The sequence below is a fragment of the Dermacentor variabilis genome, chromosome 5 (genome assembly GCF_050947875.1).
Source record: "Dermacentor variabilis isolate Ectoservices chromosome 5, ASM5094787v1, whole genome shotgun sequence".
NCBI lineage: Eukaryota > Metazoa > Arthropoda > Arachnida > Ixodida > Ixodidae > Dermacentor > Dermacentor variabilis.
Window position 1 is genome coordinate 123,837,121 of NC_134572.1, and position 23,647 is coordinate 123,860,767.

At 45.1% G+C, this 23,647-nt stretch overlaps 1 long non-coding RNA gene across 1 annotated transcript in view; it reads left to right on the forward strand.

Moving 5' to 3' along the window:
* LOC142581961 (uncharacterized) overlaps positions 1–23,647 on the forward strand; it is a 65,003-nt gene that overhangs the window by 292 nt on the left and 41,064 nt on the right. Inside the window, exon 2 of the long non-coding RNA XR_012828332.1 lies at positions 12,185–12,319. This is a non-coding gene — a long non-coding RNA (uncharacterized LOC142581961). The remainder of the gene's footprint in view (positions 1–12,184; positions 12,320–23,647) is intronic.

A 23,647-nucleotide genomic window follows, 5' to 3' on the forward strand; every position in this document is an offset into this window, starting at 1 on the left:
TTAGCTGCGCGAGCGAGAGATTGTCGTTTCTTCTTCGCTTTCTTTTTAATTGGCCCTTACCTGGTCAGTCTGAGCTCCCGTCCTGCCACCTTCGTCTCGTTGCTTTACTTTTACGGCTTGTTAGTCTGCGCACGCTTAATTAACTCCCAGCGGGCCCCGCGTTTCCCTTCTTAGCTTTCTGGCCTTGCAGGCGAGCGCGTGAGCACAGCAGGTACACCATATCTTGCCGTTGCTTCTTGCCTTGAACGTGAGAGCGTTTTGTGCTGTCCACTGGCTGCAGCGCCGGAGAAATAGCATTAGCCAGCGTGCGCATTCATAACCGCACGGAGATAAGATTAATATGTAATGCGCAAGCGGTGTCCCGGCAGGACCCGTTCTCATCGTATCTAGGAGCAATGATACTGCCACTTTTTGCCATCTCGTCTTCCTCATTTTGTCGTACGCCTGAGTCGTGTGAAGCCGCACTTAAGCCCGCCCTCCCAAAACGTTAACAAAGTGTCAACATAGTTAGGAAACGTCAGCCGAGCGTGCAATGCGTATACGAAGTCCTATATTCGTGTTTTGAATTGGCGTCGCATTGCTTGGACTGGGCCCAAAAGAAGGTACTTCCCTTCAAGGTAGCTTTTATTCTAGCTGGAACTACAGTCTGCACTTAGAGCTGTCGCTCTCCTGTGGCACTGCGCTGCGTTAGGAAACAGCGGCAGTGGTTGTTGCAGGCAGCTATAGCCTGCAAACCACGCTAAGCAGCTCATCATGCACGGACTCGGAGGAGGTAAATAAGTTCTGAGGAAGACGGTAAAGTGAATGAAGGTTCATGAAAGCGCAAATTGGCTGCCATCTCACTGTGGCACGACGTCAGAGTTTCACGTAGAAACCAAGCTTCCTTTCTAATCATGACGTGCCCTTCCCAAAACAGTCGGATCTCACAGGCATGCATGTGGAAGGTCTTACTTCTGAAATGTATCGTACGGCTGTCATCTTCTGGAAAGACAGCATGGCCACGACGAAGCAAAATTGAATAGGTATAATGGAAAAGAATTTGTCGATTAGAGTGGGTGTCCCGACTACTCTCTCCTTAGGGCGCATACATCTGGTAGCATTAACGTTGTGACAACGTTACGTTAGTCACGCAATTTCTTCTAGCTAACAGGTTTCCGGGGCGCGCTCCCGAGTGGCGTCAGCATATTGATTATGATGACTTGAAGCAGAGGAACGCTCAACGATAGGTGATACGGAAAATAATAGGCGTAACATTAAGAAATAGAAAGACGGTGGTATAATTTACCTAAATCCTGAGACGGAAACGCACCGGAAACAGACAGTGGATGGCATTGCCTCTGAGATTAAGTGAAGAGAAAGTGCAGTGGCGCGGCCACGTAATGCGTAGAACGTAGAGGTGGCGCCCTATTGAAGCAGCTTGTAAAGTATTTCCTAAAGTGAGAAATACGCGATCTACGGTGGCATATAATTTGACAAGGATACGAAGTTCGACACACAGTGGTTGTAGGATGCATGGGCTCGGTTGTGGCAAGCTACAGGTAGGGAAGTAGTCGGCATTTTCGGAGAGATACTTGTCTTCCAGTAGACTTGATCATAGGCTGATGGTGGTGGTGGTGATGGCGGTGGTGGAGGTGGTGGGGATGATTATGATGATGATCATCATCATATAAGTTTGAAGCTACGGCTCTCAATCTGGTTACCAGCGATAGAATATTAACGCTGTCCCATTAATACTTCAGAACATACCCGCGGGAATGAGACACGCTGAAATATATTTGAACCATCTAGTGAATGTAGGTCCACCTCTCTGTCTTTCCTGTCAATAAATTCTGTTCTATCTCTATTCTTTCTAGTGAAGGTCGCTCAGTCAATAGAGATTGTGATTCTGCGTGCTTACATCTGAAGAAAAAAGTCGCTCATGCACAGCCTCAACATGATACTCTCTACAGTAAGCTCTCCAGCTTCATGGTTACGATTTTCCTTATGGTCTCACGCCCACCTACTTTCTATAAAGCATCTTCTATAGATCAAGTGTGTAGCGCGAAGGGCTGTATATCTTTGGACTTACACAAAGTACGTATGCTCTCAAGTGGTACTACTTGGAAGCGTCAGTAGAATCAGACATTGAGATACCATGAGCCTCAATTGAAAAGGCCTTGGTAGTTTGAACACCGCACCGAATCTAGTCCGTAGTCCTCGTACGTCCCCGTAACAAAGAACCCAACGGTGCTTGTATTGTTTATCGACCTGCCGCAGTGACTCAGTCTGGTACGTTCTAGTATACTCAGAAAGAGATTTCGAGTTCAATTTCCGGCCTCTGATACCTTCTAGCTGGCAGTAAAAGCAGGAACGCTGGTATTCTGATGCCTCGGTGCTCGTTAATAAACTTGGCGCGGTGTGAACCAGTCCGTAGCACTCCCCTGCCGCGTCCTTCACAGCCTTTGGAAGTGAGACGCCGTCCTCCTTGTTGCTGTGCGCTGGCTGGTAGATTTACTCGCCCCTTACTTAGCTGTCCGAAATGTACGGTATTGAACTGTTAAGCCACTGTATTATATTGATACGATGCAAACGAAAACGGACGCAGCACTTAATCCCGCACTTATTCATGCCACAGCTCAAGCACCAACTTTTCTGCTACTCGGCGCTGACTACGTACGTGTCGGTAATTAAATTAAAAACAAGTGTATGTGGGGAATGGACACTATATAGCCTTTCCTACCTGCGTGTCCCTCTTCTATTCGCTAACGGTGAGTGATAGCATGCGATGGTTGACACAAAGTGATTGCACGCGTGCACATGCATTTCCCCATTGCAGGAAGGCAGTGTGTCTGAGCGTGTGTGTCTGTGGAGTAGCGCGTGGGGCGGGGTTTGAGGGTTAGGCAGGAGAGTCGGGCAATCCTTTGCGGTGAGGGACAGGCTATCGCCACAGCCGCCTGACCACGTCTGACAGCGTGCGTCGGCCGTGAGATCAAGGAAATGAGAAGCTAGGCAAATTGGATTACAACTGTCACCGCACTAGGCGTATAAGGAAAGCGACACTACCGCGGATATGACCTCGCACCGCCGGTTTCTGCCAGCGCCCGCGAGGGCTTTGCCGAGCAACTACCGTCAAGGACTGACAGCGCGCTTTCGTTCGCCTCGCTCGGGGAACAGATTGAACGGCAGTTGCACGGTTAAAGGTGCAGCAACATCGTGAAAGCCCGCGTGTACACGGTGGCAAAGCTCATTTGCTTTTCAACGGCCCATGTTACGCTCTTGGCCTGCACGTCAAAGCTTAAGCTCACGTTTTTTTTTTCTCTCTCTTTAACCAAGAGATTGTCTTTCGACGGTGGACGAAATTGAGTGTTCCCTGTTACGAGCTTGGGATTTAACGGAGAGGAGTCAGGCTCAAGAGAAAGCAGGGTTCAAGAGAAGCGTAAAGTCAGGGGCCGTTTCGGGAAGGCGAAATGTATTTGTCTGTATCGTTCGATGTTGAGTCGGTTTGCGGATGGCGTTGCTGGAATGCGGTACACGCGTTTAGCGTGCGTGATGTTGTCCGTATTGTGAACAAGAGGAGAGAAGTGAAAACAAAAACGCATCGGGCACGCGTAAACTGGCCACTCTGCGCAAATCCGTTGATACTGTTACAGCAAACTCGCCTTCTATCCTATTTACACAATCCATAAATGCACCCTACCTGGTCGAATGTGTCATCAGAAATGGCTGCAGTGAATGACGATAGTGTTGCTTCAAAGAATTTATGGTTAGTTGTGAACGCAGGAACTGATAGGCTTTTACCCAAGCCTGCTTATAGGGGAAGAGGCTGAACTCAGGCGAAAAAATGCAGCCAGATCTTTCTCTGCCTCTTTTATCAGACGCTGCGAAACCAGGTTTTGTGGCTTATATGTGACTTGCGGAGGTTCTAGATTGCCATTTGATAGCAAAGCATTGTTACAAAGTGCTTATGCTCTAAGTTTTCTTCTTCTTTAAAGCCTTGCTGTGCAGCCATGGTTTTGGGATAGTTGGCTCTTCAGCAGCCAGTCTTCACATTTTGTCGCAATTAAACAACAATAACGGCAACCTGAGGAGCGTTGCCGTGGGTGCCTGGAAGAAGTAACTATTTACAACATGCATCCTCAAGTTCATCAATTCAGGTGTGCCAAAAACAGCGCTTGTATGTTGGCTCCCTATGCCGATCGCGGTGCATCCTTCTAAATGCGTAAGCGTTTCTCAGCCTACCCAACCAGAAATCCTATCCGTCCGTCACGTAAGACGAATCCCTATAAAGAAATCAATGTGTAAAAAAAGAAACAGAATCGATTCGAAAGGAAAAACTTTGGCTGCGGTGAGTTTAGAACGTACGACCGTACGCTCAGAAGACGAGTGCTTTAGCCACTGAGCTAAACACCCACTTCTTTGTTTGTTGTGCATTTTTTTTCTGAATTTGAATGTACCATGCACTGAAGCGTTTCTTTAACAGGTTCCCTAACACAGAGACGGAGGGAATCGCACGTCGACACAATGACCATTCTTTGCTGCGGGCGCTTATGTCACGCTTGTCATCTCTTGCTAAACTCGTCTTCGCCGTCAAGCAACGAACGTTTACATGCAAAAGCATCACAAAAGTGGGTCCACGCCGATTTCGCGATTTCTAGAGCTAGGACGTAGTCAGTTCGTGATCTCCAAATTGCATACAAACCTAGTAATATCAGGGTTTTAACACTGCTATTATTTTTGTGGTGTTACACTGTCAGAAACTTTACGTCTTCCCAATTTGGGCCAAAAGTGTGCTGCACTTGTACAAAACAAAAAGACGTGCTGCAACGATTCTGAATTGCGGCAGAACGCGCGGTCCGTTGACCACGGCACAAAAGATAAACCCCTTATTACTTAGCCTTGTTCTGACGGGTAGAACTTCGACATGTAGCCTAACAAAAGAAATCCTTAATAGCTGCTTTTACAGGATATTTTGAAAACGCTTGTAAACGTCAGACTCCAGCTGACTCCCAGCTCGAGACCGATGTAATTGTAGTTGGAATAGCAGATATATAGCGTTCTAGTACAGGCTCTTCCGTTTTACATTATTTAGGTACTCTGGAGAAAAACGCTGCTCACAGGAGCGAGCTGCCCCCGCGGCCTATAGTTACTGTATGAAAGAATGAAGTATAATGCGATTGGTTTGGTTCTTGAGAAAAAAAAAGTACCAGTGATCTTTGAGTTTTACCTCTATGTTTATAAGGCTAGGCCTCCTTTCGCTTTACTTAAAGATGAATTACTGCGCCTCAAATAAATGCTGCGCGAAATCCACGCGCTCGAATCACGTGAGCCGACAAACAAGGCATCACCTGCGCTGAGTATGATACAGCTGGAAAGCGCACAACACTGCACCCAAAGGCTGTGTTCACAAGAGAGACAGTTCTCCTGTGCCACTGCTGTGCTTTTGCCGCGAGTGTGTTACATCGAATTGTATTTTGTCCATCCTGTAGGTTGGCAATATCAAAACACACACCGAGGTAGCTGATGATTTCAGACGTCCACTTCATATCTAGAAAGGCGGCTTGTTACGAGTCCCATGCATCTAGCCATGCACCCGCGCACTTTTCACTATTAACTTTAGCAACAGACACTTTACAGAAGTCCATGACATGCTGCATCACTTGGCGGACTTCTCCTTCTTTAGATGCACACATAAGCGTAAGGTCGTCGGCGTGGACGAGAACTTTCAGAGAGGTATCTGCGAAACTGAAGCCTGTTATGTCGCCGTCGTTCAGAATTGTTCGGCAAAGGGGTACCTAGTACAGAGCAAAAAGAAAAGGTGACATGGGACATCCTTCTCTAACGGACTTGTAGAGCGCTGTTGTCGGTGTTGTTTGCCTGTTGATTACCAGTCGCGTCGACACTTGTCTGTAGCAGACGCATATATATTTAAGAAGCCGGTTCTCAATGTTGCAGGCGTTAAGCAAGGTGAAGAGTAAGTCTTGTGCTACTCTGTTGAAAGACTTGCTCAGATATCGCAGCGTTTTGGACGTGTTGGTATGACATGATGAGGCTTATAGCCCACGATAAAACGAGGACACAGAAAGACGTGGTACATACAGGCGCTGACTTACAACAGTGTTTATTTCGAGTAAGAGAACCACATTTATGAGCAACTTCAGGAATCGTCACAGGTGCGCAGCTTGTAAGGCTCACCTATCCTAAAGTACCTAGATATATTTTTATTCTTTTTTTTTTAAGTAGCGGCAAGCTTTGGAGCACCGCCGACGAATCTCATTGGACTTCGCTCATTCCGGCGGCCATGTTCTTCCTAACACGGTTCCCCCCGCATTCACTTGCACGCTACTGCGAGCGAACTTCAGGGTAGGCTGAAGACAGACTATAGTGAGCATGCAGCGTTTCTGTGCGCGTTTATCTTTTTGTCGTTTCTTTGTGTGAATTATTTTCTGTGGTCGGCGCGACCGCGGAAACACGGCAGGTGTTGCCGTAAAGATGAGTTGAGAACGGACACCATAGGTAAGTACGGTTCACAATTACGGCGACAAATTTCGCGTACGACCTCAACAGTGCAGTACAAAGTCGCTTTTGGGCTCGCATTTGGTTGTCTGGCCCCACGCCTCGGCCTTATATTAGAGCGAAAGCTTTACTGGCCGCGAACTTGCGATTTCGCCGTGGCAGTGCTCCGAGGAGGCACATGACGTCAAAACCCGCGCCTCGACGCGGATATTTCTCTCTCTCTCTCTCGCTCCCTAGTCACTACTGCGCATTCGCCACTAGTAGCACCGAACCACAGGTGTTCCGCCGCTGCGCAGCGCCGCGCCTTTCCCCCGCTGCCGTTTGGTATGACCCCACACCGCGTTTCTCGCCGTCGCGCTCGCCTCCGCTCGCTTCGCCAGCTGCGTCGCATGCCTGATAACATGTCGGAGGATTGAAAAGGAGAGCTTGCGTGCGCCGCAACCACAGTTGAGGCGGCAGTATGGACGGCGACAATTCTGATAAGCAGGAGGAGGCCTGGAATCGACATGGGAACGAGATGAAGAGGAAACGAGTCGCCCAGGAAACAGACGAACAGCGCGCCGAACGATTGGCTAAACGCTGCAACATAGCTAGACAACCCAGACTAACCTGTACTTGCAATCAAGATTAACCAAGGCTAACCATGCTGTTTTTTGACCCATGCGGTGCAGCAGCGGCCGTTCACGGTCGTATGCTACGCACATACGCCGCTTCGGAAGTTTACGAAGAACATAACGGCCGACGGAGGTAGATATCGCTACTTAAAAAAGAGCAGAAAATCTAGGAATTTTAACCTGTATTTGCGCACATAGGATAACTCTTTAACCAAAAGGGCGATTGGTGTTTTGAAACGCAGTTATACCATAACCTATCAATAATTTAGGCTTGGATAATTTCGTGAGGTAACTGCCCCCTGCTGCTGCCAACAGCGGAGCAGTCTTGATCTACTGGAACGCACGTGGTACGTTGATCATCACCTGCAATGACAACGGAATGCGTACGGTGTGCGCAGTGAGCACCGAGAAGCCCTCCCCGCTTTTCCTTTACGCTATAGCGGTGTTCCTTTAAACGCTCATTGAGGCACCTTCCGCTTTGTCCCACGTACTTCTTACCGCATGTTAATGGGAGATTGTACATTACTGCATCAGCATAATCAACGAAACTGTTCTGGTGTTTCTTTTTGCACCCTGGCTTTTCAGGTAGGCCAGGCCTGATTTGTCTGCACAGACATCTTAATTTTGTCGGAACGGAAAACACTAGTCTTACATTCGCACGTTGTCCTGTCTTTTTTAATCGGTGCGATAAGCTGTTGATGTACGGGACGATCACAACTTTCCTCAAATCGGCTGGAGTCAGGCTGGCGGAAGCCTTTCTAGACGAACTTGAATTCAGAAGAACCTTAGCAACACTGACAAGAACATGCTTCGGATAACCCGTCAACCGAAGACGGATGATCTCGTCGTTCATCTGCTCAAAGTCCATCTGCTCAGGACTTGACTTGCACAATGCGTTGGACAGGCATGCCCTCGCAATCCCCCTCTTGAATAATTTTGAGTGCGCCGACTGATACGGGAGCAGTGGCTTGTTGGCGCGCGGCTCGTACTTCCAGTAGATGCGTTCGTCATAAAATAAAAACTAGAGATTCAAATTAGCCAGAGCAGCAGCCAATAAGAATGAAAAAAAAAATCATTGACAAATCTAAATACGTTCTTCATCTTAAACTCTTGGAGCCGACCGGTCATGCTTGTGCCTAATTACGCTAGAAATAAATCGCTAAGAATAGGACTTATATTCAATGGGGAAGGCAGCCTTGTATACAGAAGGAGTGAATTTGCATAAGCTCGTGTATTGCTCCCATTCTTAGCGATCCCGTACATCCACAGCTTATTGCAACGATTAAGAAAGACAGGACAACGTGCGAATGTAAAAGCAGTGCTTTGCGCTCCGACAAATGTCTGTGCAGACAAACCAGGCCTGGCCTACCTGAAAAGCCAGCGTGCACAAAGAAGCATCAGAACAAGTTCCTTGATTGTGCTAGGGCAGTAGTGCACAACCTCCCATTAACATATGGTAAAAAGTATGTGGGACAAAGCGGAAGGTGCCTCAGTGAACGTTTAAAGCAACACCGCTATAACGTAAAGAAAAAGCGGGGAGCGTTTCTCGATGCTCACTGCACACAGTGTAGGTACTCTGTTGTCAGTGCAAATGATGATCAACGTGCCACGTGTGTTCCAGTATATTAAGACTGCTCCACTGTTGGCAGCAGCAGCAGGGGGTGGTTAACGCGCGAAATTATCGAAGCCGAAATTACTGACAGGTTAGGGGATAACTGCGTTTCAAAACCATCAATCGCCCTTTCGTTTAAAGAGTTGTTCTATCTGCGTAAAGATAGATGAGCCTTGCAAAATGCGCACCTTTGACGATTCCTGAAATTGCCTATATACGTGGTTGGTTCTCTTAATCGAAATAAACGATGTTGTAAGTCAGCGCTGTGTGTACCACATCTTTCTGTGTCCTCGCCTTTTCGCGCGCTATAAGCCTCACCTTGCTCAGGTCGACTTGCAAAACCACTACCCTGGATCCAGAAACGGAGGTGGCATGCAGATTATCGCTGATGCAACGCCCTTTGATGCCCTATGATTGATGGTTCCGGATGGCTGCTCCGAAGGCAAAGTCAAGCAGATACGGACAGACCATTTTGTAATCGGTCATTAAAAAACTAACGGGGCGGAAGTAGGTCACTGTGGGCACTTGCCTTGATCACTTCTTGACACTAAAACAGTACGTTAGAGCTCGTCGCATAGATGGCGGCAGCAATCCTCTTTTCGAAATGTCATCGTACCCGTCGCGTAGTGTTGGCACTAATTTCGCTGAAAACCTCTTGTAAAATGCAGTGCTGAGCCCATCAACTGGTGATTTCATTGGTTTTGCCTTGCGTATATGGCCCATTCTGTTTCGCTCTTTTGCTGATTTGTGTCGCCACGTATGCAATTGAACGTTGAAGCACCTTTTCGCAAGAGTTCATGGTCGCATGTGTATATTCGAAGAAGTCTTTGTATGCTTGAGTAAATGCAGCCTTGATGCCGTTTTGTGATGTGAGAATGCTGTCGCCGTTTTGTAGCGCTTCTAGTTTGTTTTTCTTGCCCCGCTGTCTCTCTTTTGTCTTGAAAATCTTGAGCGGTTCGTAGTCGCTCTGTTGTGATTCTGTCCTAGACTGGATCGTAGCGCCTTTATAATCCTTCTCCAGAATTTACAGTAACTGCCCTTTGCACTCTTTGATATCTTCTATAAAGGCACCCGGTTACAGTTTTCGGCTTCGATTAGATTTTTCAGAGTTCACCTCATACTAAGCTTTTCACTATTCTTTAATGCTGGTTTTTGCTGCCCTTTTGTAAGTAGAAACATCTTACATTCTTATTTTAAATCTTCCCACAATAACGCTTCCACTTTTCCTCCGTTCGTTCTTTCCTTGATGTGGGTCCCGTCTTTTAATCGCGCTCTTTGTCATACAGCAGGCCATCGTTCAGCTTCCACAACTGCCACTACCTGCGCCTCCTTCTTGTTCTTTCCTTTTCTTCAAATATGGCACTGGCAAATGCATGATCTGGGAATGCGACGTGCCTCATCTTATAACGCACGTTTTACGATGAGAGATCGCTAGACGTGTAAAACCGATCAGGCCCCGAATGACAGTTGCCTTGCCAATGTGTAAAACCGTGATTCTCTCCTGGCGCAAGTTCACTAATATACCGCAAATCATAGTCTCGCAAAAGCTTCTGGAGCTCTGCTAAGCTGGTATCTGCATCTATTTGATCACAGCGCACAATAAATCTCCAGAGACCGACAGACATCCGGAGACCGCTTTTTCGTACAATCAGAAGCACCTAAAACACAATTAAAGTCTTGGACAAGTATGGTACGGCACGGTAAGTCAACATACTGCTTCAGGCCTGAAAATACTTATTTTAGCAGCGATTCGTCATTCGGAGCATGAATCGAAATGAGATTTCATGGTTCATATCGGTAAACCAAAGCCACACTGCATTTTCTTTACCGAGAGAGAGAGAGAGAGAGAGAGAGAGAGAGAGAGAGGAAAGGCAGGGAGGTTAACCAGAGAAAAAGATCCGGTTGGCTACCCTACACTTGGGAGAGAGGGGAGGGGGAGGTAAAGTGGTAACAAAGTAGAGATAAGGAAAGGAAGGAGCGTAGACACACAATCACAATCGGTCACTGGCACCGAATACTGTCATCGCACAGCACAGTGACACTTGCCACACTATCAACATTTGTTCAGGCTACAGCCGCCTGTCCAATTCTGTCGCCCTCAAAAACCGCAACAGTGCCCTCGTCGCCGAAATGGCTGTCCCTCCACTGTATCCACAAGTAGGTGGATACAGTGTAATAACGAAGGAATAACTGGGCTAAAGAGTGTATCTGAACCATATGGATGTGGTGTACTGGCGGTACAACACAAATGTCAAAGGAGAACTGTTTTACAGCGAAGCTGTTTAGGGCTAGTTCCCCCAGGATCGTGCCCATATGTAGACACAAAACTCCCTATGCGTGGGCCGATATCGAAGATAGTGGAATGCCGGGCCGACTCGCTGCGGAGGTGACGCAGGCGTTAAGCACTCTCCATACGTGCGCCGATCCCGAAGGTAGTGCAATACCAGGCCGACCCGCGGCGGAGGTGAAGCAGGCGTTAAGCACTCCCCATACGACCCGCGGTGGTTGTGCAGTTAGCCATTAAGGGGTCCACATACGCACCTTCGCTGATCATCCTACTTCACAGAGTGGAAGGGCACTGAGATTTTTTATGAAGGCTTTTTGAAATATTTGGTGATGATGGAATAAAAGCCATCTCTAGGACCACATGTAGACATGACTTGGAGCAGTGTAGACTTTAGGAAAATTCAGATTTCGCGAAAATTTAATGCCGAACACACCACATCCCTTATGTGTCTCGGTGGTGGCGTGATGGGCCTTCCGTTGGGGCGTTACTTCATCGACCGAAATGCCACAGATCTCTGTGGGCTCATGCGCTTCGCGTCGCGCAACACAGACAGATAACAATTCAGTGAGTTCATAAAGAAGATAAGGAGCGATGAGGGGTTTTGTAGGTCTCATAGCGGTTGATAATGGTTCGATGCGGATGGCTAAAGTGCGACAGAGCGATAAGGGCTTACAATGGTCGCAGCAATTCTGATAAGGTTGTAAGGGTCGATAAGGATAAGATCAAGTCCGATAAGGTTGACAAGAATTGATAAGAATTGATAAGGGTCGGATTGTGTCCGATAAGGTATGTAAGGATGGATCAGGGTTGATAAGGATAATATCCATTGTGATAAGGTTGATAACTACCGATAAAGGTTGGTAAGGATCGTATCGAGTCCGATAAGGTGGATAACTACCGAAAATGATTGATAAGGGGCGGATGTAGTCCCATGAGTTTGATAACAACTGACCAGGGTTGATAAGTGTTTATACTGGTCGGATCAAGTTCGATATTGCTGATAATGACACCGGGCTGAGTGGAGATGAGCAGGCGCCGCGATGCTTACGCACACTTAACCCCAGTGGAGTTTCTGCGTGAACTTCCGTTGTGTAGTACGCCCAGTCAAATTCTGTTGTCATTGTGCTGCACAATTTTTTCTTTTTGACTGTTTCTTCCATTCTTTCTTGCTGTGTGCAGTTTTCATCTCCTTCAGCGTGGCCGACCCTCCCTTGTGGGTATTAGCGGTACTTTGAGACCACAACCTCAACGACATGTGTTACGTGCTAAGGAACCAACATTGACCATCTTGTAAGTGCGTCCGCCATGCTGGAGGTGAGCAGAAGGCTGTCATACCACCTGTTTGGCTGTGCTGCGGGCCATCTTAGTGACAGCTTTGCAGCAACTAAACAACTAGAAGTACTCGTTTATAAATGAGCCCGAGTAGGCCAACAACCGGCTGCACGACATTCAAGACACCATATGAGAGAGAACGAAGGAAAGGGAAGGATGTTAAATGGGTTGCGCCTGGTTTACTAACCTACACTCGGGGAGGAGGAAGCGAAAGAAAACGCAAATGGAAAGAGAGCAGGAAAGGGGTAAGAAGTGATGCGTACGCGCGCATATCGGCATTCACCGTGCAATCGCACACACATACCATATGAGTACACACTCTGTACACAGTAAGGAACGTAATGAGACAACCAGTGAAATAAATGTATAAATTATTCACGACAAACCGTTTACAAGCGCAAATGAAGCAACGATATATCGATCGAAATAAAAAATGATCTAAAATATACAGTGACGCGACAGCTATGCCAAAACAAAGCTTTGACACGCTGCCCTTTTAGCATCCTGCCTATCGCTAAGCAGTTAAACACTTCAGGTACCGAGTCATCGCGGTAAGCTCATTACGAAATATAATGTGGCTGGCATGAATATGAGACACACTTTTTGTATGTTTAAGCTCCTAACCTCATTATAGCGAAGAGAATGCAATAACGTACACACGGCGTCGTTGCGTGCGTTGTTGTGCTGCATCCTCAGACCACGTAAGCACGTGCTCTGAGAACGAGCGATTCTGCTGTTAATTTCAACCGCTGTATCTTTTAGTATTAGTAAATCACTACCTGGAAACACTTAGTTTAAACTAAGTTAAGGGGGACCATAAGAAACCTTTGCTTACAGGAAGAAAAATTAACAGAAAAAGTTATATTACGATCTGTAACCTCGTGACTAATAGTATTTTGATTTGATTTAATTGGATATGTTCTGCGCTCTGTGACCGCAGAGCGATTCCTTTTCTAAAGAGAAAAGAAAACAAAATGACCCGCGATCTTTTACCATGAGAAAATTCCGCTCACGTATAGGGTTCGCTTCCAGGTAAGGACGTATCGCTAGTAAAATAATGGAAATAAATACGGAATATCTTGCATGAAGCATTATGGTATAAACTCTAAGTAACCTCACCGACTACCTCGTTTGCGTATGAGAACCCGGGGCAGGCACAGCTGTAACTTGCAGAATAATAGACGAAAACGTTATCTCAGTTAGACTGAAATCAAATCTTCGGGGTTGTGAGACGCTCTAACGGGGGGGAGGGGTGCATAAATAATTTAGACCGCCAGGGTTCTTTTAAAATGAACCTAAATATAAATGCGCGAGCGTCCTCGCACTCTGCCCTTACCGGAACGCAGCCGCCGCTAACGAGAGTCGAAGCCACGACCTCGTGCTCAGCTGCAGAAAGCCATCGCCATTGAGCCACGTTGACTTTGTTATTCACGACACCTTTACGTTTTTGTAATGACCATCAAAACCTGAACGCTGTCTTTAGCCGCAATTTTTATACTTGTGAATCGAGTGTTTATTATTTGCTTATTTATTTTTTACTTGACTTGAGAGGCGGTGCTTCTTTTCCTTTGACAGCGCCATAAATAAAATAATAATAATAAAGAATTTTGTATTCGTCTGAAAACGAACCAAGATGAGAATGTACCAAATTTAATTGCAACACCTCGCTCTCGTAATCTCGACAACGGAAGGAAGTCGCTTTTTTTTAGCGGTTTAATTTTGGTCTGTGTCACGAGCATGAACATAAAATGTATTTACTGAACGCGTGAAGTAAAAGAAAAAAAATACATATTAGCTTCTCATGGTCGAGCACACTTGCTCCTTAGTTTTGGCAGCGCAGGTCCATGCATGGGCGATAGTAATTTATGCCGGCTCTCAACGATTATTTTTGCGGAGCGAGAATTCCTTCGCCTGATTATTCCCCCTATGGTATTGCATATAGACGTAGTATATCGTATATATAGACGTAGTAACTCGGACAAGTTGGCAGCGGGCAGGTTAATGCGCTTCGTAATATTCCACTTTCTTCTGACAGCTATTCATTCCTCTTTGTATTTGAAGCCACTGTTGTGCGACATTTAAAAATATCTTCCAGCATGATGGCAGTGGAGAGTCGAGTGCTTAGATGTAATAATATACGGTTACGACACACACAAAAAAGAAAGGCGGATGGGGGGGAGAAGACTATAGCAGGAAGCTCTAAGGGTGTCAAAACTGTCAAATTTGCCTAAGTAGCTTTGGTGGCCATGCCTGGCCTGTTTCATTAAAACTGTTGTCATTTCCGGTTCATAGCGTTATACGTATATAGAAGAGGCCGATACTGCCGTTTTGTTGGCTTCGCGAACGCTTCGCAGCTGCTTCAGTTAGTTACTTGTCTCGCACAGTAAACATGAACTCTTGCAAGTTGCTGCGTGCGGAAGCGAGCGGGCATTATGAAGAAACGGATAAGCGAAGTGCGAATCGTCGACTCAGAAAAAGCATCACACGTTACTTTGGAACAAGAACAGTACCCGTTGCTCTAAATGCCGTTTCTTAACTCTTCGAAGCTGAGGAAACGCAGGCCATCCTATACCCGCATGTTCGCACTGCTAAGCTCGGTCCGTAGTTACAAAGAGCTCGCACGCTAGGATTATCCGTAAAAGCAAATACCAGCCAATCCTGGTGCTGGACATATTTTTAGCGTTGGCGACTGGCCAATAGCAAAGATCGCTTACGAACAAAAATCTTTGCGAATCCAGCTCCAGTTCATTAGTGCTCGCTGTGCGTAACGAAGTTACTTAAAAGACGGAGCTAGAGACAAGAAAATGCACAATGAGCATGCGTCAGTCCCCACTATACAGTGTATGGGGGGCCCAAAGCGCCTTTTATCCGCATTATGTCGGGCCGCTAATCGTACTTTGAAAGCGAAAGTCAGCTTCATTTTAGCCTATAACGACAAAGCAAAAAAAGAAAAAAAGAAATATCGGCAGAACAGTGCATATGAACTGTCGTTGTGGGGGTTAATTTGCCAATCAATTGCATTATGAAATATTCTCACAGCGTATGGTGAAGCCGGCGTTGTATACAACTAAGCGTTCAGCTTGCATAGGTGAAAAAAACTAAAATTAATTAAAGGCTTTTACGTGCAAGGACCACGATCTGATTATGAGGCACGCCGTAGTGGGGGACTTCTGATTAATTTTGACCACCTGAGGTTCTTTAACGTGCATCTAAATTTAAGTACACGAGCGCTCTTGCGCTTCGCCCCCAGCGAAATGCGGCCGCCGTGGCCGGGATTCGACCCCGCGACCTCGTGCTTAGCAGCCGGTTTGCATAGGTTATATGCATTGTACCCGATAATAAGATTGTTCCCTAACGGAGGAAATTCATAGAAAGCTTGATTATTGATACTGTATTGTAGATATATTGCATACATCTTATCGCGTTAATAATAGCGTACGTACGCGAGCGTTTGCGCTTTCCCTGGTATATTGCATGAGCATTTATCGACGTTGCTTGCGAGGTGCCATGGCAGAACTTGCAGCATACCGCTGATTTGGGTGCGTTGTTTGCCGCGTGCGATCTGCAAGCTTTCTTGATCACTTATACCGCTTAGACTTCCATGGTTTCGTTGTGTTAGACATTGTACCTTCGCGTCCACTAAGCAGTGAAGCGCTTCCAACATCCCAATTGACCTCCCAGTTCACATTGCCATATCTTAAGACACAAGTACCTGATCAAGTTGTTTTGTATAACGAGCATAAATCTTTGTCTTTCTCTGGAGTCGATTTGTGAGCCCAGCACTCATGCCAAGATACACTGAGTACTTAAGAAACAGAAAAAGTATGCTATGTATGCTATGGCTATGTATGCCAGGCTAACCCCGCCTGCCTCAACATCACCACCACCACCACCAGAAAAAGTATTCGATCTCATTCTTTGCTCCTACTCTTTGCTTGGATCAGCTCACTTCACTTATTGTTTACTGGCGCTATAGTGCAAATGCGCATTCGTTTCAAGTCTCAGTGTGACGCATCTTATAGCGTGTGCCAGTCCGCGGGTAGGAGTTGTGTGTGAACTTAAACCCCGCCGCGTCCGCTTTTCCCAATGACTGATTGCTCAATCTCACGAAACATTGATAAAATGTTTCTTCCCGCAACTAGCTCGCAACAACCACTGAGCTGGATTACGCGAGCGTGTTCAGAGGTTTTCTTTGAAGCTGAGGAACTCTTAACGTACACTGACCCAAATTTGGTTTCGAAACTTCGTTTTTTTTACCTAACAGGTCATCACGCGAGGGTTGCGCGACGGAGGCAGTATTAAGCGCGCCGGCGGTCTGTCTGGGAGATTACGCACATGTTAAGTTTTATGATACCGCTTCAATGCACATTTTGCCTTACACTTACCTTAGGAAATAAATATTTGAAGAAGTACACTTGCGCTTATTACTGTAATATATTCATTCTGACCAAGATTAAGGTTTAGTAGAATAAATTAGGCTTTTCTCAGAGCGCGAACATTAGGAACCCTCAGTATCCGTAATCTCTCTCTCTCTCTTAATCTTCTGGCCCTTATATCTGACAAATAACCATGAATATTATAGTTACGTTAACTAGTCGCTATGGACGCAAAGACTTTCGGTGGGCATTTGTACTCGGTGCTCTTAAATGCGCGAGCGGAGCACATAATCGTAACGCACAAACCGTGCGACGACAGCGACTCAACGTTGTTACTTGTAGGCTGATTACTATTGCATCATTTCTCATCCGACAAAAAATATAAATGTCTATAAATATCTAATGAACAAAACTTCAAGCAAAATATTTTATATGAGAAATAGGTATACTTACGAAGAATTATTGAAATAATAATAATAATAATAATAATAATAATAATAATAATAATAATAATAATAATAATAATAATAATAATAATAATAATAATAATAATAATAAAGAAAGTTGTCAGCTCAGCACGTAAGTGATCTGCAGCGACGTTTAAAAAAAGGTACTTATAACATCCGGAATCGTAGTTCACATTTCTGTACACACTACTTGATTCACACGGTTCACACAGCACTGTGTTCACACTGTGTTCACACTGAGCTCCCACTAAGTTCACACTACTCAGCGGACGCAAGTCGCCATAAAAAGGGCAGCGGGCAACGCCTCGGTGTGAGATCTGAGAAGGTTCGTACACCGAGGGACCAGTAACCGACATGGCTTGTAAACTCTCGAAAGCTTTTATCAAATGTCGCTAGCAGGTGCGTGATTTCGCCAATAACGCAGACGAGTACACAATAAAGGGTCATCCATACGATCTCTCCTAGCCGTCCACGGCGCGAGGGTAGTCTTCGCTCTCTGGGGAATGCAGGGATTCTGTGGAGGGTGCGCGCTCTCCCTGTGTAGTCTGGCATTTCGAAATTGACATTTTATCAGAAGAAAGGCATAGGAGGTGTTTTGGCAATGAACAATGACTTTGCCTGCTATGCTAGCCGTTTCCATTGCTCGCAATCCTTTTTTTTTATTGGCAGCAAAAGTGCTCTCAGTTTGCTTGTAAGTGTTACAGGCATATTTTATCCTTCTGTATGCGAAAGTCAAGTGCACTTCTGTATCTGTCTAGAAAGAAGACTTGAGCTGTGGTGCTTACTCGCTATTGATTCTTAAGTCTTAAGTCGCACGTAGCATAAATGTACATTTGTACAAACAGAGAGAGAGAGAGAGTGAGAGAGGGAGAAAGGGAGAAAATAAAACACACAGACTGTCAAAATTTAAGACCAACAGTTGAATATCGATCCTGATGCTTATAAGAGAACATTTTATTCGAAGTAGTTTACGCATAGCGTATGAGTCAGTGTCGTTGAGGAACTGATCGAAACAGTGTGCAATGACATTTACTGAATAACTTACTTGATCAAATTCGAAATGTTAGTAACAAATAGTTCGCCAGCCAACCACTATGATTTGTTCAATTACTTAAAGGGCCCCTGAAATGGTTTGGACAAGTTTTGTAGATGCGTTGAGTACAGCCACAGTAAAGCATTAGCGCCAAAATTTAAGTGAAGCGTCTAATATTAAAGCGGCCCCTGAACCACGCGTCGGGCTTGGTGAAAAACATAGTCAGTGAATAGCATACACTGCTGTGAATATCTCAGCCAAGTTTTGCCGTCGTGCGCGGCGCATGGAGATCGCAAGCGCACCGCGAAGTCACCTTTCTCTGAAACGCTCTCATTTCAACGCAATCCTACCCTCCGCTTTCTTCTGGACGATTCACTTCGTCATATAGCGGATGCCCATACGCGGCTGCTATTGGTCAACAGCTGACGTCAATCGAAAAGGGTGTTTGGATTAGTGCGGATCTTCCTACTGTTACTGTGTATATTTATTGACAGTTCAATAAACAGGCTGAAGTAAGCGAAAATGTGCTTTCAAATTTATATAATAATTAACTTCCGGAAGAAGCCTACTATCGTCTGCTCACGCTAGGCCGTGGCAGCCGGCGTAGGAAGCAAACTTTGGCCACCCTGTTTATCGGTGTCGTAGCCGTTCGGCCTCGCCAATTTCGACTATTCTACAACGCTAAACTAGTCTCCATCCACGCGAAACTTAAAGGGCGCCTCACCAGGCACCATAGAAAATTTCAGTTATACGCTAGAAGTTGTTACAAACCGGCCAAATAGCTCCGTGAAGCCTGTTTCACATGATGCGATTTTCGTCGCTCCGGAAGTGCGATTTTCGTCGTTTGTGATGAAAATCGCAGTCGCAGTGCCGACCCCCCGATTTTCGGCTGCGACCAATCGGTTGGTCGCACAGTCGCATCGTCGAGGCGATTTTCCGTCGAAATTGCGCGGAGAGGTGTCACGGAGCTATTTTCGCCGGTTTGTCTTGGAAAATGGCGTCTCGCACGACAAGTGCAATGCGCGGAGACGCGAATTGTCAAAATCGGTACGTACGCGAAGGGAGAATAAAAAACTTGTACCGCAGATTACATTCTCTCATTTCTACGCGTTCTGTGACAGGGTACGCAGCAAATGAAGTGCATTTTCACGTTTGCTTCGTACACCTTTGCGAGTTGCAACGAGACGACATGGCCTTCTGGGGTCATCACAATTTTCTTTTGTTGAATAGCATACAAAAATCGCGCGTACGGAGCAGCTTCAATCATTTCAACCTCGGCAAGGGCAAATGACAAGACAGCAAAGTACCCGAAGTTTCAACGTTGTGCTGAACGCGGTATCGTTCAGTTGCATTTTCTTGTCGGTTTTCAGGCGTGAATTTCCCGATGCATCTTGAAAGGTTACCTTACCGACTTATTAACGTTGACAGAGCAAAAGTGTAGGCTATCGTAATGAATTTTCTACGCTAGCATATAATCCGTGGCTTGAAACAGCGTCGTTAATTTGTTTTCGAATATTACACGCACGTTAATTGCACCTTTTCTCTGGAGAATTTCTTTTTCTCTTGCACAGAAACCAGCAAACATTGAATATGTTGCGGACTTTGTATCCTTACTGCACCTGTATTAACATTTGCTTTGAAAGGTAATTAACTCTACAGCTAGTAAATTAAGTAAATTATTTGCTTGCTGTAAAACACGTGGAATGCGGGAGATGGAAATTCAAGACGATGAGAAAAACGTGATCAAGGCGAATGCAGGAGCCAACGCTTCGACAAGTGGACTTGTCTTCTTCAAGGCGACGTACGCTTTCCTCGCCACAGTATATATAGGTGGGGTTCTTGCTACGTGTGACAAGGAAAGCAGAGGGCGCTCACCTTGTTCCTTCATCTTCCATTGAACCCCACCTATATATACTGTGGCGAGGAAAGCGTACGTCGCCTTGAAGAAGACAAGTCCACTTGTCGAAACGTTGGCTCCTGCATTCACCTTGTTCACGTTTTGCTCATCATTTGCTTGCTGTAGTGGCACAACGACAACATACCCTCCTACACCGTCATGTAACACTCCTGCAGCAATGCGAAAAGCAGGCAAACAGCCTGTTCTTGTGGGGATAAAACGGTAGAAAACGACACGTTAAAGAAAAGTAAGTCAAAACTGTGCAGTGAAGTCAGCCAGTTGCATCCCTTCCTGTGAAACTTTGAATCCTTTAAATGCAAGCAGTTGCACGTCCACAGCTGATCAAGTGTGCAAAAACATTCATGCCTTACATGTTTTCTAATAACAGTTTCTAATAAGTTTGGGATCACATATATTAGTGTGTAAGCCCATATAACAATATGCGCTGTGATTACTATCTTTATAAGTAACGAAATACCGTGCTACTTGCGAGAACATATCACCCGGGGATTTCAGAACAAATTTCTGCATTTCAACTATACACAATATGTGGTTTATTCAATAAAGGACCACAAACTGCTTTTTTGCAATGACAAACTTATTCCAAATTTTACCTACATAATAGGCAAGAACAAAAAATCTACAGACAAAAATATTGTGCTTCAATTTATTCACCTGCCACTGTGGCTATAGCATTGTGCTGCTAACACAAGGCGAGGGGTTGAATTGCCAGCCATGAAAGTCTCATTTCGATGGGAGTCATTGGTAAAAAAAGCCCCTAAACTTCAAACTACTATTGCATAGGGGGCATGCTTATGCAAAATCTAACACCAATCGAAAGCAAGGGGCACACTTGTAAAACAACCACCTTTCGTGATAATTCGAGTGTGTAAACATTCATTGCATCAATATGTATTGTTCAACAGCACTGCACAAATAAGCCTAATCAGGTATAGCAAGAACTCTGTCAGGAAGCTGGTTCTACAGATGTATGAATGTCAAGACATGAATGCTCATACTACACACACACAACAGAAAGAAAACCTTTTTCAAGAGTTGTCCCATCTGGCAAATATGAGTGGGCCATAGACAGCAGAAACTTTATTGCAGGGCAGTATGTAATACCGCTTATGAAAGAATGAAGAGAGTGAAGAGGCTTTTAACAGCAGTACCTCATGCTACTCTAATAAGAGGAACGATGAGCAAAAAAAATTTCTGGTAAAGCACTTAAGTTAAACAGTAGCTTTTTGAAAGGCAGAAAATTCCAGGTGAGAGTTGGAGGTACATTTGGCCCACCTACATCAACAACACAGGCATTCTACAAGAAGTACTACAGCCTATGGTGTACTACAGTCTATGGGAAAGCTATCTTGTACAGAAATCAAGAATGATGCAACAAGCTCTTGACAACAGTTCACTTTCTTGGCCAGTCCGGCGTCTCGCTTTCTGATAAGTCGGCTTACATCGACGTAAGAAGAAAGACTAGAATCAAGAACTACCCCAGATTGCACATTGTGCTCCACATAGCTGGACAAATATACCCGCAAGTCAACATCCACAAATCCTCAGCTAGTGTAAGACCATGACGGCAGAGCTAGCACGTGGGTGAAACAATTATGCTATGCCTGGACGCAAATTCTACATCTGGTGAAAAGAATAATATTGAAATCATGGGGGGTGGACGAGTGGATACTATGGAAAGTCGCAGATGATGTGCTTGTGTCCAAGGTATTGTATGATATGAATTACCAGCAGCGCACGAAAAAGACAACTCATCGACTACAGGCATCGGGTAATAACAGGTCTTTCCTACTTCACCATGCTTGAAGACCTCTACGAGAAAGAGCAAACGAACAAGTACAAAGACAGAGTAGAGTTGCAGCTTGCAGCACAAATTCTTTGCCTCAAGAGCTCAGAACCTGGTCCCAAGATACTATGCCAGCTAGCACATGAGATGCAAAGACAACTACCCCTCCCTTCAGAAACAACCTCGGGAGCACCTGAACTTCAAACACAGTAGGCCCATACTGTGCAATATGGAGGCAAGCAACTAGGCTGGTAGACTATATGCAACTGCCAAACACACAGAGGCGGTTGCTAATCATGAAGATGCAGGCAAACATCAGGCACATATAGTACACAGATGTGGCAATAGCAGTGTAGCAGTAGTATGACACTACATAAAATTAAATCCCATATAAGTGAGTACCATTCAAGGTCATTCCGCACCTAGAAAAGCTGAACTGAAAGCAATCAAAGCACCACTTGCAATGCAAATTACACCCTGCACACCTGCATGAATTCACCAGAAACTGCCTGGGCCTGCACATCACACGAGATTGTCAGCAAAATCAGGAGATTGAGACGCTACTTGCAAGCATATGGCCAAGAATTAAATTACAGGATACATAGCCATGCAGATATTCCAGGACACAAGCGGGCTTATAATCCCGACATAACTGTAAACTGGACGAGTTGGTGTGTATTCAATACTAACTAAAGCGCAACAGATAGACAACGGACAAGAACGAAGCGCTCTATGTTTTCACTTCGTTCTTGTCCATCGTATTTCTGTTCCACTATAATTAATGAATTCATGAGGCTGCACAGGAGAAGAATGATACCTTTGCCCAAGGGCCCGATTTCACATCCAAATCCATGCGCGCACACACACACACAAATGCTGCAAGGGTGCACAGCATGAAGCAGTATCAACAGGATGACACTATAGACAGGTGAGGGCTAACATTCAACTTACATTCTTTGTAAAAATGTGGCGATTTATACAAAGTACCAGAAAAAAAAAGATATCTTTGAAGGCTAGACAAAAATTCGAGCTTGATGCGGCCAAACATAAATAAAGATGCTACAGAAAGAAAATATATAAAAATTCCAAGTGCAGGAAAAAATCCTTACAATTGCCAATCCTGCATGCACGCACATTTCAAGAAACACTGTTATTATTCCAATAGACAGACTGATAGCTTTCTTATGCAAGCACACTCTTCCAGTTCCATGTCATTGAAAAAAAAAACAAGTTTCTTGGGAGGTAGCCACATGCGCACTTGGTGATCAGAATGTTTTTTTTTTCCCTGGACTTGTATATTCATATGTATTTTCTCCCTTTCCCGTTTTTATGTTTGGTTTCATCAATCACTAGTTTTATCAGGTTTTATTGCTGTACTACTTTCTGGTAACCTTTATAAACCACAGCATTTTCACAATAAACCTTTTAATTAGAAGTTAGCATACCCTGTTCTTACTGCTTCACACTATACATTCTTGCTACTTTGGCCAAATAAAATATTTTATAAGGTACACAGAAGCATCATAAGGGCCACTAAAGTGACTTGTTGCAATCTTAAAAAATCAAGAATAGCCTGGCTGCAAACTGCACCAGAGAACGCCTAGGGCGAACAAGAAAACCGAGATGATCTAACAAGCAAAAGTTTAATGTACACGTCGAGTAAATGCTGGCTGACAAGCAATAAACGGAACATACACAAGAAAGAAGCAAGAACAATGTGTTTTTTCCTG